General features: G+C 42.5%; 1 pseudogene across 1 annotated transcript; it reads right to left on the bottom strand.

Annotated features, from left to right (window-relative positions):
- Positions 1 to 4,374: 4,374 nt before the first annotated feature.
- Positions 4,375 to 13,969, bottom strand: LOC308288567 (golgin subfamily A member 7B-like; annotated as a pseudogene). The gene is made up of 9 exons: positions 13,954 to 13,969; positions 13,787 to 13,845; positions 10,173 to 10,264; positions 9,489 to 9,497; positions 9,079 to 9,181; positions 6,900 to 7,024; positions 5,341 to 5,478; positions 5,117 to 5,222; positions 4,375 to 4,463 (listed from the first exon to the last, which is right to left on the bottom strand). The product of its transcript is annotated as a golgin subfamily A member 7B-like (transcript).
- Between the last annotated feature and the right edge of the window lie 3,763 nt (positions 13,970 to 17,732).

Here is a 17,732-nt window from a genome sequence, read left to right as displayed (position 1 = left end):
AGCTTGATGAAATTAAAATAAATATAAACAAGGATAACAATATTGTAATTAAATGTTTTGTTGTAGTTGTGAATTGCATTGTTTGAATATATAATAATGTATGTAACTAGTAACTGCCTTAGTTATGGCGAGACATAACTAACTCTATGTATGATTTACTCGTGTGGCAAGATATTTACGCATTGTAGTCGAGAAAGAGCTGGACATTGATACTAAAACACCTGTGTTTCTTCTCCACCCACAGGGACCATCTGCTGCCGTCGCCTCCAAGAGACCACCAGGACCCTGCCAACGATTGAGGTTGTTGATGCAGATGCAGGCACCGCTCGCCAGGATCTCCAATCCCTGAACTACAGGACATTTGAGCCACAGTGGCGTTGATGGACACACATGGACGTTTACTTGAGTAGAGTACTCAATTACATTTTTGGAGTGTTTTGTTTATTTATTTTTTTCCCCTTCCAAGCACTTGACTTTCACTGCAGTTATTAGTTCTTATTGGACACCACTACGAGATGGGTCCTAGTTATTCCTTTGGTATTTTGGTTATTAGTTCTTATTGGACACCACTACGAGATGGGTCCTAGTTTTTCTTTTGATTCATTAAATAAATTGTAGTCATGTTATTTTGGTTATTAGTTCTTATTGGACACCACTACGAGATGGGTCTTAGTTTTTCTTTTGATTTATCAAATAAATTGTATAGTCATGTTATTTTGTACAGAAAGTATATTTTCATGATCCTTTGTTTTTGCACATTGATTTTTATTGCATATTTGGTTTGAAGAGTTCTGTAAATACTGGTGTTATATTGTACATTGACAATGGTTTAATCTTTTATTTCTCACTTGTTTTTTAATTATCTTGTTTTATACATCAAATGTTTTCTTATACAGTTTAAGTTGTGCTTGTGTAATAAATAATGCATTTTATTTGATAATCATATATCAAGCTTCATCTCGTTCTTTTCTTCTTTGACTTTTACTGTGAAATATAAGCAATGCAAAGTGCTTCATTCCAGTAACTGAAGATTGCAATAACAGTTGATTTATTTTTTATTACAGGCTTGAGGTTTGACTGATGACTATACACAACTAAATGTACTGCCTCCTGGCAGGTCTGGGTATGGGAGTTGTATATCTAAATGCTAGATAAACATACCATTTGGACTGTTCCATAAGATGGTTCGTAGAAAGGTATTTTGTCTCCCAGGGTGACAGGTGGCACGGTGACAAGAGTTTGACAGCGATGGGCAGCTGGACCTGCTGCTGGCCCTGGACACAGTGTGTCACATCTCAGCCCGCAAGGTCACACAGTGCCTCTCTGGTGTGTGTGTGCAAGACAGGATAACATTGTATCTATGGGGCTGTTAAGTCTGACATCATTTTGTAGGCAGAGGAGAACTTTTGGGGGCAAAAGGCCCCAGCACCCGTGAATCTTTTTACTATTTTCACTATTTTTCTTCTCTTTGTTGTTGAAAGGAAAGTGGTAGAATTAACTTTAGTCGTTATTTTTGTCTCGGATCTGTTGAAATAGCGAGGGACAGATATTGATAATAAATCTGCTTGGAGGTCTGACTACAAAATGATGTCACTGCTTAAAAGCCCCATTCTCTGGAGGTGTATATTACCTTTAAATATCTTGCTCCATAACGGATCTAGAATCGATTGATCTCCGCCATAAAAAAAGGATGTATTATCTTGTATATCTATATCTCTAATGTGCATAGGTAGCTTCACGTTTCCTTTTTGAGACAATAAAGCCCCCAACTTGAACTTGAGCCTCATATCTCCTACTATAAATCTCCTATTAATTCACATGCAATAATGGGTGAAGGTTTTGGAGGTCTCTGGGCCAGGTGGCATTTTGACGACCCCATTCAGACCAGAACAAATTAACTCCTCCCTTCACCCCTCTACTCCTTCTGGTCCCTCTCCTCTCTTTAAGTTTTGTTCCATGTTGCATATCGTCACTCTCGGGCAGAAACCACGTATCTCCCAAGTTTCAAATGTGCATGTTTATTTGCGATGTAAAGCCTCGCTTCATCACACAAGGCCGTCACACAAAAATAGTGAAAACAGCAGATCTACAAGCACACAACGCCTCACACCGCGAGGTGTTGTGTGCTTGTAGATCGGCTGTTTTCACTAGTCTAAATCATTTTTAAAATGATACATACAAAACGAACGGTATTAGTACATGAAGTGTCCACCCGACAACGACGATATGGAAATCTACTCTATTTGCTTGTCATTAAATGTCAACTGTGTTGCACTCCTGGAACACAAGGAACCAAACTCGATTCAAATTGTTCCAATCAACATCTTCAGGGGGATTATAAACCTCTACTGGCTATCGAAAGATGCACAAAAAGAAAGCAGATTTCCTTAATATTGTGGTGATGAAGCAGTATTTATTTGATGTTGGTTATACAGTACACACCTCATTACCATGTGTATTAAACAAAAAAGCAGTATTAAAATTTGTTTCTTGAAGGCTCATTTATATCTTGTTGCACAACCCTCTTGACACGCGTTGCTTGATAAAAATGACTCATTTTCAACAGGGAAAACACTTCTTTCAATTGAAAACAGGGTCATGTGATTAAGTATACATTTGCCTTTCAGTTTTGCACAAATATTGTACTGTAACACATTCACATTTAAAGGAATAATTTTGGCAGTTATGGTTCTTTGGAGGTTTAGACCATAATAAAAGGAAGGAAGGGTTGTGTATTTTGAACATGACGCAAGGAAGACTTTAATTCATTCTCTCTTCAAGGACTGCTACATTTAATGTACACAATGTATTTGCATAATCAACATTTAGGAGGAGTTGGTCCCGTACATTGTAACCAAGAGGTTACTGTACAGTTGTGTCTATGAGCATGTGAATGTAATTTAAGATTATGTAATAAAACATGGAAACTGCAAGTGAGAAAGACTACAGATCAGCTACAGAATGTACGCGGGGGTACTGACCTACATTCAATAGCTACCAGACAGATAAAATGATTTAAATCTCAGCAGATTGGCTGCTGCTGTTCTCTAGCACAGTGGTTCTCACCCTTTTCAGGCCGCGACCCCCAAAATAATCATATCTGAACTGGGGACCCCCAGTAATTTTTTTTTTGTATAACACGGTTCTATTGTGAAAATAGCCAATCTACATGCTCACAACGCCTCGGGTTGCGAGGCGTTGTGAGCAACGCGAGGCGTTGTGAGCATGTAGATTTCACAATTCTTGCCTCTAGAGGTATTAAAAAGTCCTAAATTGTCACTTTAGAAATGTATGCATATGCCCTCTATACACTTACATTTTATGTTGGATTGTTTACTGTTGAGTGAAAAAACTATGTTGCACATTAAGTTAATCATCTGGGGACCCCCCAAAATAATTTGGGGACCCCCCTGGGGGTCCCGATCCACAGGTTGAGAACCATTGCTCTAGCACATCTGGGCGCTAGGTTCCAGGTAGGTAGATGTGCTTGACCTCATCAAATCTTTGCATATATCAACATAATTTGCTCACAATTCGGTCAAATAACATTCCACATTCCTGCACGTTTTGGAAAGACTGTATGGCCAATGTTTCCCATTTCTTTTTTACACTTCATTAATCCCCTAGCACATGCAGGGGTCTTCAAAGTTTTCAGGCTAAAGACCCCTGAAATGAGAGAGATGAAGCAGGGACCCCCACTACATACTGTATAAAATTGTGTTGGAGATCAAAAAATGTTCATAGATTTCTTAGACAGAGTAGACTTGTTTGACAGCACTATCGTCAGTGTAGGTTGTTGGTCTAATGTGTATTTCTAGACATTTAACCACTTGAACCATCAAAACCTAAGTCTGACTGTCTTGTTTCCCTCTACACCAAACCTCTTTGCCAAGAATAGCAGATCTACAAGCTTGTAAATCTGCTATTTTGTAGCTTGGATATTCGTTCCACACATAATAGGGATACTAGGGTAAGTGGTAGTGTAGAGAAAAAAAAGTTCCTATCACACACAAAGATTTGGAGGACACCCTGTAGTAACTCTGAGGACGCCCTGTTGAAGACCCCTGCCCTAGCAGTTGATGGTAATGAGCTGCAATAATGAGCTTTCTGTTGGTTGACTCTAGGTGGGTTCTCATGTGAAGTCTCTTTCCCTCCCTAGCAGCCTGCACACGAGTCAGACCAGGACAACTTTAGCAGTGAGAGATGAGGAGCAACATGCCTGGCCTTGTGTTTCGTTTTACATGCTATAGCCTTTATGGGAACTTAGCCAAGAGCTCTAGTGTCTGTTGTCTAAGCTTCTCCGGGTGGACCATCCATGGTGGCGAGTGAAAAACGGGCCTAGTGGTATGGTTGAGTGGTTGTGTGTGTGCCTCGTCATCGACCAGTGCTACCGGATGTTGTGCTGTGCTGCTGCCTGAGCTGGAACCACTGGAGCCTCGGTCCTCGTAAATAGAGATTTCAATCTAATGAAAGAGGAGTTAAGGGCTGCCGACATAAGAGTTGTGAAAGTTGATCAATGATCACACATGGTAATACATGCTGACATGCATACACCCCCCCAGGGGTGTCGCACCAAATTCTGGGCCCTGGGTACAAGGATTCACTGCGGGCACCCCATGAATGTTCTTCATAGGGGGAGGGGGTTTAACCCATTTAGACTGGTAACGCATTATTAAGCATTATTTTGTGCTTTAACTATTGAAAAATAGCAGATATACAGCTCACTGCAAGCTTGTAGATCTGCTATTTTCTTTTTTTTTTAAGCGTGAAATTGTGTCATTGTGTCAGTGCTGCTCAAACTTTTTCATGTGAAGGACCCCCAAAACGGACACCCATCTCAAAATATGTTATTCGAGGGACCCCCCCAGAAGCAAAACCTTAGTTACAAATGTTCACATTTCCACGACTTTTCAAAAATAGCAGATCTACAAGCTCGCAGAGCCGCCCTGTGAGCTTGTATATCTGCTATTTTTCAATAGCTAAAGTATCAAATAATTAAGGCACACACACACACACACACACACACACACACACACACACACACACACACACACACACACACACACACACACACACACACACACACACACACACACGCACACGCACGTAAGGATACAACCCTCATTCCCCTTTCAATGGGATCTGTGATGAGCAGCCCTCTGTGAGCGTAGATCTTCTCGTAGATTTTGTTCTTGAATATACTTGGCAATCTTCTTAAGTACCTGAATCACAGACAGATCATAATGGCAAGTTGACATGAGAGAATGAAAGAACAAATGGCAAAAGATTATCAACCCAGGTAATCCTGGGCCAGCAAGAGACATCTTCTCCAAGTCTTACTTTCTCATAGCGTGTCTCCATGCAGAGGAAGATGAGGTAGGCAGTGGAACAGGCCAGGCATCCCTCTAGGCATCCCTCCGCCTCGGTGTAGTAGTTATTCAACGTCTTCACAGTGTCCTCAAACAGTGTCCGCTCAATCTGGAGACAAGCATGAGCATACAGTATAATATGTTATGCTACTGCGAGTAAAGTGTGCATCCAAACGTCGACAGATACCGATAGGTAGTTAATTTGCACTCATAATAAAGCTTGAGTAGTAAACCCTTATTCACTTCATTGCATAATAACTAGTAAGACGCCTCAGGGCTCAATTCTTGGCCATCTGGCCAGTGATGTATATCGGACCAGTTATATGGAGACCCCTGCATGAAAGACAACAAGGTTATGTCAAAACATGCCCATATATGGGCATTACCAAATATGGGCATTCCCAGATATGTCCTTAATATTGATGACATTGGGACAGGGATCTCCATATATGGGCATAAGACATATGTTAAATAGTAAAGCCAAGCAGGGCCTTGGCAAGTTAGGGCCTGGGTTGAAATCATATAATAAATATATATTTGAAACAAAAGTGCTTCATTCAAAAAGGCAAAGAAACAAAGCAAAAACAAAACAAGAAGATTTAAAAGGGACTAAAATGGTCAAAGGCAGTTTAAATTAGTAAATTAAGAACAGTGCACAATTATACACAGCTCAGATATGGTTTAAAAGCACATGGTGGATCACGTATATTACACAGCTAAAATAATACTGTCCCCTTTTAAAAGCATCGACTGACTGTGGTGCTCTCAGGTGGTCAGGGAGGGCATTCCACAGCAGTGGAGCAGCTGAGCAGAAGCCCCAGCAGTATGACAGTTTCGTTGGCTGATAACTTATTTTTGCAAGTGACGCTATCATTATTACGAAAGTAGGTAATTCAATGCATCCACACTTTAACACACATCCTCACTTTTCTTAAAATATTTTAATACTGCTGAGTGCTGACCGAGTGGCCCTGCCACAAGCAGCAGCGGTTAAAATCGTACTTCTGAGCTACACTACAGACACAAATACACACACATCTACTCATCACTAGGGCTGTCACGATATGACATTTTACATGACGATTGATTGTTGCTCAAATAATTGCGATTAACGATTTAATTGTGTTTTTGTCACAATTACATTTCTGTTTGGCTTTTAGGCTTTGAAGTTGCACACGGTAGATATGACACATAACCTAAATATACAAAGAAATTACTGACATATTTGCCAACTTTATACTTGAAAATGAACATTGATAGTGGAAATAGCCGATCTACAAGCTCACAACGCGTCGCGATGCGACACGTTGTGAGCTTGTAGATCTGCTATTTCCACTAGTTTTGACTTAAAAAAATATATATAAACATTTTTCAACATAGAAACGATTATGACGATTATGAGAAATAATCGCGATTATGTCAAATAATCGCGATTAGACGATTATGTAAAAATTGTGACAGCCCTACTCATCACACACATTTGCCATTGAAAAGAAAACAAACGAAGGTTTTCTCTATACGCCCCCTCACCCTGCTTTCCAGTTCCAGGGTAACTTAGTTTGGAACTTGCAGGTGGTGCCTTCGCTGTAGTCCCTCTGAATGAAGACTTTGTTGGCCAGCGATGCACTATGCCTCAGCTCCTGCAGGTTGTGGAACTAGAGGACAAACAGCACACAGAAAGCATTATTCTAATTAATTTGAAGGTCATTATCCCCGGAAAGATACATTTACACAAATGTATATGTTTGCATCATGACATGTTGTTAGATTGTAGCAGTTCTTTTTTGGCGAGTGACACTGTCGTATTACGGAATCCATCCCCGTACCCATTCAATTTTAATGTTTGCAAACAACGGCAGATGCTCTTGCCTTTAGGGATATTGGATGATAGAGGACAAGCACTCAGCATTGTGATCAATCACTACTCTAGCTGTGTGAACTCCACTCTGCCTTGTTGCGTGTTGGACCTGAACCCAGTACTGGACATACTATCTTATCTCTCATTCTCTCTCTGGCAGCCAGGATATGGAAGCAAGCTGGGAAGGAGATGGTACAACATTTCACTACAACTCACAACATATCAATTCAGCAAAACAGGATTAAACAAACTGACGAAACATTTTTTACAACAAAAGCTTCTTATTTTTTGTATTATATATTTTTTTCTTCGTACAGATGATAGTAAGGGTGGGAAGCTGTGAATCCCAATTAAATGTCATCGCTCGTCTGTATTTTTAACATAACAGGTTCAGACGAGAGAATTGGTGAGGATGGAATAGCAGAACGGTCGCTGTCCACGGTGCTGATCGCCATATAGCGTGTGCAGTCATATTGCATGATCATCATAAACATCAGTGGCGACATGACACTGGATTAACGGGACGACTCAACTCAACAACACACAAAAAGAGATCGGCTTTCACAAAAACAGCTTAACACCGCGAGGTCTGCGCGATGATCCGCTGTTTCTGCCCCACTTATATTTCCATTTAAAAAATCAAAGCAGTTCCTCTTCTTCACCGAACATACGCCCAAAGAAGCTGAAAGCAAATATGCTTGATACATTTGACCAAATAAAAAATAAAAATAAAATAAACATACATTTGTTTCAAGCGTGCACAGTTCCGCCAGTCCCTTTTTACCAGTCGCGCCAATGAACTGCAGCGGCGGATGAGGTATCTAACCTAATAGTGGGGGGGTCACTCTGTTGCACTTAACTTTTTCGCCGCCGTTGACAGTCCTCACCGTCATTGAAAGGGTTAATACCATGGCGCCGTTGACGGTGAGGACTGTGAATCTTACTGTATATACAGTAAAGATATTATTACTTACTTAATGTCGCTCCGGTCCCGCTCGCATCGGTAATGTCGGCGATTTGTTTACAACGCACGTTGGGCGTGCACGCGAAGTGAAGCTCCTCAATGTTAAGTCAATGGAGAGGCCCATAAAGAAACTTCATTTAAACAAAATAGCCATTTTGAGACATTTTGCAGCAGATCTAAATGTAAACAAGGCACAAGGCAGGGCGCAGCCATCTTGCCTCTTCTTGTCCCACACTGTCATGTGACTAGATGACGTAATCGTTGCCGTCAAGTGATAATCCAAAAAAACAAAAACAACCCCCTTCCGGCCCTTCAAAATAATAGCGGCGGCCGACGGAGGAAACGACGTGGCGCCGAGGCACCAAGCAACCTTCAGATTAAGAGGCAGTAGATGTGTTAAAGGACAACTTTAGTTTTTTACAACAAGGGTTCATATTTTAGATTGTAATAAAAGAATATAAAAGATGAGTGTTAAAACTATTTCATTTCTTTCTTTCTATTGTTGAGAGATTCTTATTTCATTGGAATAAGCCCATTCCAAAGATACAACACAACCTTTCATGGTTGGATGTGACTTATGTGGTCTAGTGTTACTGTAAATAGCAATAAAGAAACTGCTGGCTTATTGTGTCTAAACATACATATTTAGCCACTTGTTCGCATGCCCCCATGCGTACGCATGCCCCACATTTTAGCACGGTAAACGCGATAAAACAATAGAACGAAGCAAATGAAAACATTTTAACACTCACTTTGTCTTTTCTCTAATTAAAATCTAAAATATGAACCCTTGTTGTAAAAAAAAACACAGATTTACTTTGGAGTGTGTATTTCTGCACATGTCTTTGTGTACAGTATATGTGTGTGTGTGTGGGTGCGTGTGTTACCTCTCCAGCTGGCTTCCTATGACTACCTCCTTCAGCTCCACTATATTGGGATGTCTCAGCCTCAGGAGCAGTGTGATCTCCCGGAGACTGCTGATAGGGATACCTGCGAGAGAATGGAAATCCCAAACACATCACATAGACAATAAACAATAATACACATACAGGAATGTCACACTCACATAAAGACATGAATAGGCACACACATTTAACATCTTTATTTGTGTTCACATTTAACAAGATATTCTTGAACACAAACAATGGTAGATGCATGCACACACACACACACACACACACACACACACACACGCGCGCGCACACTTCTCCATACTTTGCACCTTTCTTGCCACATGGAGAGCATGAGCTTTGAGGTTATTCTGTTAAGAAATCTAAGTTTACAGCAATGGTCTTACCATCTTTCTCTTTGTCCATGCGGACTTTCTTCAGTGCTACTATCTCATCTGACTTGGTGTCCCGGGCTCGGTCTGCGGGAAAAGGGAGGAACATGTGTGTTATCTAATGAACAGTTCCAAATCAGGCATGTCCAGTGAAGTTGATGTTGTATGGCAGGGTTCCCCAATTAGTTTTCCCCAAGGGCCGAATTATGTCTAGGGTACCAAGCCGAGGGCCACAATATTGCAGGGGGGGGGGGGGGGGGGGGGGGGCGACGGTGGCGTTCCCACAACTCCAGCGACAGTTTTCGTCGTTGTCGGGTGAAAATCTTGTATGTCCAAAACCGTTCGTTTTGAATTTATCATTTAAAAAATGATTTCAACTAGTGAAAACAGCCGATCTACAAGCACACAACGCCTCGCAGTACGAGGCGTTGTGTGCTTGTAGATCTTCTGTTTTCACTACTTTTGTGCGACGGCCTTGTATGATGAAGCAAGGCTTTACTTTGCGAAAGAACATACAAATTTGGAGATATGAGGTTTCCACCCGACAACGACGATATACTAGTGTTGTTGCTGCTCTTATACCACCATTATTACTGGGGTTGGTGTGGGCCAGACAGTAGCCCCCCGCGGGCCGCAAATGGCCCGCGGGCCGCCTATTGGGGAACCCTGTTGTATGGTGTACATTAAATGTGCGCTAACTTGACCAGCAATAACTTACACACAATGCCATAGGTTCCTTCACCTATTCGGTTCAGTTTCTCAAACTCTTTGACACTCCTGCAGTTCCCAAACTGAAAAGGGAGAGGGAAAGCGTGCCCGGAAATTAATTATAAAGCAAAATGTAGAATAAAGTTTCCCACAAAAAACTTACAAACTGCCCCCCCCAAAGGCCAAGCCCAAAACTGAAAATAAAGCTATGGAGGGATTATATCTCCAAACTGGCTTGGGAACGCCTCGGTATACTCCCTGAGGGAGTGGAGGAAGTTTCTCGGGATAAGGAAATCTGGAGGTCTCAGTTGGAACTGTTACCCCCGCGACCTGATTCCGGATAAGCGGTTGAAGATGGATGGATGGATGCCCCCCCCCAAAAGGCCAAGCCCAAAACTGAAAAAAACTATCACCTCCTTAAAAGCAAGGATAACATGATAAAGTCTTGTCAACATACAGCAAATGGGCAACATGTTTTAAGATACTAGTAGTTACACATAGCAATGCCTGCTGCCAGTAGTCAGACCCAAGAAAAAGGAACAAATACCTGTACTCATTTAACGCAAAGAAACTACAAAAAAGGAAAAGCATCTAAAAAGTTTAGATGAACTGTGAACTGTTAATGTTTTGCTGCATTCAAGGAGCTTACAGCTTCGTTATTACGTATATATTTTTCGTTTCCCAAGACTTTTTTTCTTTGGAAAGCACATTTTATAAAAAGAAAAGTCTATTCAAGTTGGTCAGTGATGTTTTTGACTCGTTGAGTCATGATGTCATGCAGCGCTATTTTTGATGCAGCTTATTAACCTATTTTGCTGGGCATCCCCTGGGACCTTGTCAAGGATCCCTGGGGGTCCCTGGAACCCACTTTGAGAACCACTTGCCTAAAGTGGTTGTAAATGGGTTCTAAAAGGAGTAGTAGGACCACTTGGTTGGGTACTGTTCTACTGTAGCGGTAGGCCTACTGATGGAACAGACAGATATAGTTCCTTGCCAAACAGAGTTTCCTCACAGCTAACGGCGACAGTAAATAAAGCAATTGGTTATCCTTACCCTATCCTTTTGCGGGACAGTAAATGTTCTGTTGTTCTTTATGGATTTCAGCCTTATAGGCTCCGGTTCGTCATCAGCAGCCTCCATTCTGAGATTACCCACGTCTACTCTAAATCTGCGCAAAAACAGTCAAGACATGATTACGATTTATGATCAAAACACAAAACAAACTGTGGGCGCCGCCATCGTGTTCAGTTTGAGCTGCAAAAAGGACAACTGAATCCTTTCCCGGAGTTCGAGCCAATCTGGGAACTCATCGTCAAACAGAAGGGGGAACAGCGCCCTCTGCCGTTTTTTGCTTGGAATCTGTTCTTGAGAGATTAGAGTAGAGCCAACAATATTATAATTTGTGTTATTTCACTTATTAATGACAGGCGTTGATTAAATAAATAAAACATAAGAGGACTGTCCTCAACTCGTGTCTGCAAGACCCAAAAGAGCGATTAGACGTTTGCCCGGGTCCCAAACTAGTGAAAATAGATTTTTTGAATTTTGTTTTTAATTCATGAAAGTATTAGCTTTTGGGGGATTTTTTTTATTGAAAATGCTTTGAAATAATCAAAAACAAGAAATTATGGGACCCATTAAAATCTATTGTGTAAAAGTTCATTTTCTCCTATATATATTTTTGGCACAGGACACCGTTGTAGTAATAACAAGCAGACAGACTGTGTGAGAGAACGTGGATTAACCAGCACTGCTGCCTGGTGGTCAAAATGAGAATACATCTAAAGATGTGCTGCTGTTATAGGTTTCCAGATATCTGTTATCCATTATTGCAACATTAACAGAGATCACACTGATGTGATGCCTCCCCTGCTGCCCTGCAAACATAATATCCATGTGAAAATATTATTTTGTGTATTATGACTTTTGTACCAAGCCTTGATATACGTTACCAACCAAAGTGAGTTTGAAAACATGACCAACTAGAAGCAGTGCTCTTCCGAGCACAGGTCTCCACCAGGCCACACAAATCGGCCTGTTATAGCGCCACCATGAGGCTGATTTAAAAAATGTGGGGCAGAGGTTCTGAATTAGCATCCAGGGAGTGTGTGTGCTCAGTTTGGCAGCGATCGGGCCAACGGCGCCGGAGATTAGCTGGTAACAACCAGGCCACACAAATCGGCCTGTTATAGCGCCACCATGAGGCCGATTTGAAAAATGTGGGGCAGAGGTTCTAGATTGGCATCCAGGGAGTGTGTGTGCTCAGTTTGGCAGCGATCGGGCCAACGGTGACTGAGATTAGCTGTTCACAAACTGCGAGGACGCACGCACGGACGGACGGACGGACGGAGGGGAAAACATACTCTCCCTCAGCCTTCGGCTGGTGGAGACAACAACAAAAGAAACTCCCATACCTACTGTGAGAAATACAACAATGTGCAAACACAGCAGCAAGATGTGTGGACTGTTGCGATAAATGAAGGCTAGAGACTGGAACACAACCACCCAAACCACTGATTGACAATAACATCTAGACCTACTGCACATACAGTATTAAATAAAGCCGCTAGAATTAAACACATTTTAAATCAGAGTTTTTCTTTTTCTTATACTACCGGTATTTAAATCACATTGAGAAACAAATCTGCTATTTGTTCCAAAAGCTTTATACCCTGTATAAAACGACAATGCGACATAGCTCTGTTTACACAATGCTGTACCCCCTCAAACTGTATATACAATGTTCCCCATTTTCAACTGTTTTTATTTTATTTTGACACTTGCTTTGGCAATGTAAGCAACATGTGTTGTACATCCTTTTTTCTTGTTGGTTTGACATGTTTAAACATCTGTATGGGGTCAAACACATTAATGTTGGGGTCCGTGACATAAATCAGAATCACTGCTGTACATCTTTCTGTCTATCAGTCCCTTGCTGCTTGTCCCTTGTTTTGCCTGTCTGTCTGCTTGTCTTTGTTGTACAGTACATGCATCTTACAGCAAGTATTAAAGCTGTTCCTGTTCTCTATTAGAAAAGAAATGTATTTTGGAAAACGTTTACATGATTGATTATAGAGAGTGAAGGAGCAAAAACGAGCAATAGAGCTGGCCAATGCCTCTGTCTGACATAAAACCTGTGAAAATTGTAGATTATTATGCTGAAACCTTCATATGATAACATGCACTTCTCACTTGTGGTAGTAGAGTGAATCATAACTTGATATTTTTATCCAAGAAGTTGATCCTGGAAGATCTTTTTATTCAAATTATTTTATTTGACCCACTAAAATAAGAGCACAGTGATTGCTAATAACTACTCTGGGTTTTGTGTGCACCCCAGACAGTGTTTAAGTTGCTTGATTCAATGTTTAGATGTTTGATATTGGATTTTTATCAGACAAGCCCCCTTCCTATAACCCATAATTCAAACTCCATTTTAACCATGTTGGATTCATTGAATAACACACATCCGTCGTTCTGTTGGCAGATATGTCTTTCCAAGTAATTTCTTTGTTTATTTTAATTTTTTCATTTCCCACATAAATTAGATAAAAACAACAACACACAGGTCCCTTAAGTTAGAAACGTTATAAGCCAAGACTCACCCTGAGAGCTTTCCGACCAGCAATGGAACCCATCTTTCGTACAGGCATCAACCAGAAACCTGAGAAAGCACACACATGAAAGGAAATTTGCCAAGAAATACAACTTTTTAACAGGAACATTAACAGACATCATCTTCTGCCTTTTTAAATAAGCTGTCTCCACTTACCTAGGTATGTCCCCATGTGTTCAGTATTATACTGAGGTAGGCTCTCTAGTGGTACTCTGAAAACCTTCAAAAATACATTAAAACAGAATTTTAGACAAAGACAACTGGACAAATTATAATCAATCACATTGATTGAATGCGCAATTTGTGCATTTTAGACTCTCAAGTCCAATCAAACATGTGATCTTTAATTGCAACCGCAGATTAGTATGTGAACGGTCACAGCTTGTCCGTATGTATGTATCTCTGTCACGCCTGACACTGTAATTCTAAGGGTTTGCCGCTCTGACATCACGCTCTGGCGAACGGAAGACGCTGATGTTTGACGGAGGAGCGGCGAGACGAACACTTGGAGACATTGAACTTGAATGAGTACCTTTTAAGTTTGTGTAGTCTAGGTGGTTCTCACTGGCCTTTGTTTATCACTATAGTACGTTTTCTGTTTTGTGGCGCACTTTATTTTGATTAGGTCCCTAGTAGTCTTTACTTTGTAGGAAGTGTAGGGTACAGTGTCAGACCAGGGAAGGGAGGAGGGGGGAGGAGGAGTGGGGTCAATGGATGTTCAAGCGGGTGGGGGGGATGGGGGAGGAGGAGGGGGGTGGCAGACAGTACAGAAGGGAAAGAACAAGAGAACAGCACAGAGGGAGGGAGATGAAAGTGAGGAGGAAATACCGGAGAAGCAAAGGAGAACTAGCCCCAGTACCAGTAGCCAGGTGGAGGAGTTTGTAGTGCTGTACAGAGTCAAGGGAGCTAAACCAGGAGAACCTGGGTTTAGGGCAGTTAGCCCACTCCTCATCGACTCTAGCTTACGGAGCCAGATAGGAGGGGGTTTTTCGGCCAAAGTACTACACAATGGGGTACTCAAAGTTATCTGTGTGAACACCAAGCAATTCAAGGACGCAAAGAAGATAGGAAAAATTGTGAATAAGATAGAATTCTTAACTATAAAGCCAAGAGAGACCGGGGGCAGTAAGGGAGTAGTGTACGGAATGTTTTCCGGGCTCTCGGAGAAAGAGATATTGGAAAACATCAAAGGAGGGGAGGTAGGCAGTGTGAGGAGATTCAGGAGCCGGGAGGGAGACAGCAGGGATCCTCCGGTCCTGCTTGAATTTAAAGAGACCCAGCTGCCAAGTAGAGTGTTCCTTGGGGCTGTATCATATCAGGTAAGAGAGTATATAAGACCGCCACTACGTTGTTACAACTGCCAAAGGTACGGGCATATTGCGGACTCTTGTAGGGGCAAGAAAAAGTGTGCTAAGTGTGGGGGAGAGCATGGCATAAAAGAATGCAAGGCAGAGGTTCCAAAGTGTCCTAACTGTGGGGGTGGGCACAAGGCAGCATACTGGGGTTGTGAACACACGGCCAAGGCGCGGAAGGTGCAGGAAACAAAGGAGAGAGACAAGGTAACCTATGCAGAGGCAGCTCGGAGAGTGACAAGAGAGTGTGGGGAGGAGAAGGGGGGGAGAGTAACTGGAGGACAGCTGAGAAGTGAGCCTATCAACAGTAACAGGGGTCCGCATGCGGCCATGCCGCCGGACATGCTTATCATGAGTAAGGAGTCATTCTTGTCCTTTGTAGTGGAGGTGCTGGCAGCAGCAAAGAAGATATTTGCCAAAGAGACCTCTAATAACTCGGATATCATACAGGAGGTGGTGGTAGCAGCAGACAGGTTCCTTGGGGTGTAGCAGCAGCCAGAAAAGCTGCACCAGTACTTCTCAGAGGGACGAAAGAGAGAGCAGAGGCAGAGGGAGGATAACATTGGGGAAGAAGATACAGCCTATGATGTGGTTTCTGACTAGTGTAGCCATGTTTAGTGTACTCCAATGGAATGCACGTAGTTTAATAAGAAATGGACAGGAATTGAAGAAATTTGTGGATAGGCTTGAGAAAGAGCCAGAGGTAATATGTGTGCAGGAGACTTGGTTGCGGCCATGCTTGGATTTTATAATTCCAGGGTATGAGGGTGTGAGGTTGGACAGAGCGGAGGTAAGGGGAAGGGGGGTGGAGGAGGGCGACACAATGCATGGGGGCTGCGCTACCTTTATAAAGACTGGGCTTCAGTATAAAAGGGTGGGGATACAGGGGGAGCTGGAGTGTGTAGCTGTGGAGGTATGGGAAAACCCAAAACATAGGAGCAGTGGCAGCAGTAGTGGCATGGCAAGTGGAGCAGGAAATGACAATGTTAGTAAGAGTTTGACAGTGGTTAACTTTTTAACCCGTGTAAGCCTTTGATAATGTCAGAACTCGACGAAGTAATGGAGAAGTTAAGGGGCCCAGTAATATGGGCAGGAGACTTCAACACACATAACCCGCTGTGGGGAAGTAGCCAAAGAGATGGCAATGGGGGGGTAGTAGAGGACTGGGTGGACAAGCATGGGCTGGTTGTCATAAATGACGGGAGACCGACAAGACACGATGTAGCAAGGAACTCGTCTAGTCACTTGGATCTAACTATAGCCTCCCCCAGCCTAGCTCGTGCCGGGGAGTGGACAGTAGGGGAAAATAATTTGGGAAGTGACCACTACCCAGTACTGAGTGGGTTTGGGAGGGAGTTGAGAAGGGAAGAGGGAGAGACGGTTCCAAGGTATAACTTTAAGCAGGCCAAGTGGGAGGAGTTCAAGGAAAAGGCAAATACACTAGTGTTAGAGGTAGACAGTGACGGTTCAGTGGACCAGTGGAACAGCTCGTTGTGTGCTATGATCCATGATGCAGCCAGTAGTACAATCCAGCTGAAAAAAGAGCCCAAGGCCCGAAAGCGGGTGCCTTGGTGGAACAAAAAGTGCGATCAAGCAGTAAGAAACAGAAATAAGGCATTTAAAAAACTAAAGAAGTATCCTGTGATGGAAAACATAGTTGAGTACCAACGGTTAAGAGCAGTGGCAAGGAAAGTAATAAAAGGGGAAAAGAGGAACAGCTGGAGGGCATTCTGTGATCAGATAGGCCCAGAGACACCACTAGGACAGTTATGGTCAGCGGTGCACAAAATGTCTGGGGTTTACAAAAAAAGGTCCATACCAGTGTTACAGAAGGGTGAGGTGGAGGCAGTATCTAATAAGGAGAAAGCAGACTTACTTGTTGACAGCTTCCAGGAGGTGCATAGTTCTGAGTGCATAGGAGAATAGAGGTGTAGGAGGAGAGCAGAGATATTGTCAGCTAATGGGTGGAAATTGGAAAATAACACATATAATGACAGTCCAACGAATATACAGTTCTCCAGGAAAGAGCTGAGAGATGCCATCAGGTCCGGTGGAAACACCTCCCCAGGGCGGGACAGGCTTTCCTATGAAATGTTTAAGCATCTTGATGATCAGGTGGAGGATGAGATCATATGTCTAATAAACACAGTGTGGGTTGAGGGGTGCTTACCAAAAGAGTGGAAGCACGCAGTAGTGGTCCCGATCTTGAAGCCAGGCAAGGAGGCGTCTGACCCAGGGTCATACAGGCCCATAGCGTTGACAGCAGTGCTGTGTAAAATCATGGAGAGAATGGTTACAAATAGATTAGTACACTTTTTGGAGACCAGAGGGCTATTTGTCAATGTCCAGAATGGTTTTAGGAATGGGCGGTCCACCATGGAGTCAATTGCAGTACTGGACCAGGACATAAAGAGGGCTTTTAGAAATAAAGAGGTTGTTGTTGGGGTATTCCTGGACATCGAGAAAGCGTACGATTCACTGTGGAAGGAGGGACTTCTAATTAAAATGTATGACCTAGGGGTTAGGGGAAGAATGCTTAATTGGGTGCAGGACTTCCTAAGGGACAGAACTATTCAGGTCCGG

The sequence above is a fragment of the Nannobrachium achirus genome (genome assembly GCF_963921795.1).
Source record: "Nannobrachium achirus genome assembly, chromosome: 7".
Lineage (NCBI taxonomy): Eukaryota > Metazoa > Chordata > Actinopteri > Myctophiformes > Myctophidae > Nannobrachium > Nannobrachium achirus.
Note: the sequence above shows the minus strand (reverse complement) of the source record. Positions and strands in the feature narration are given on the sequence as shown.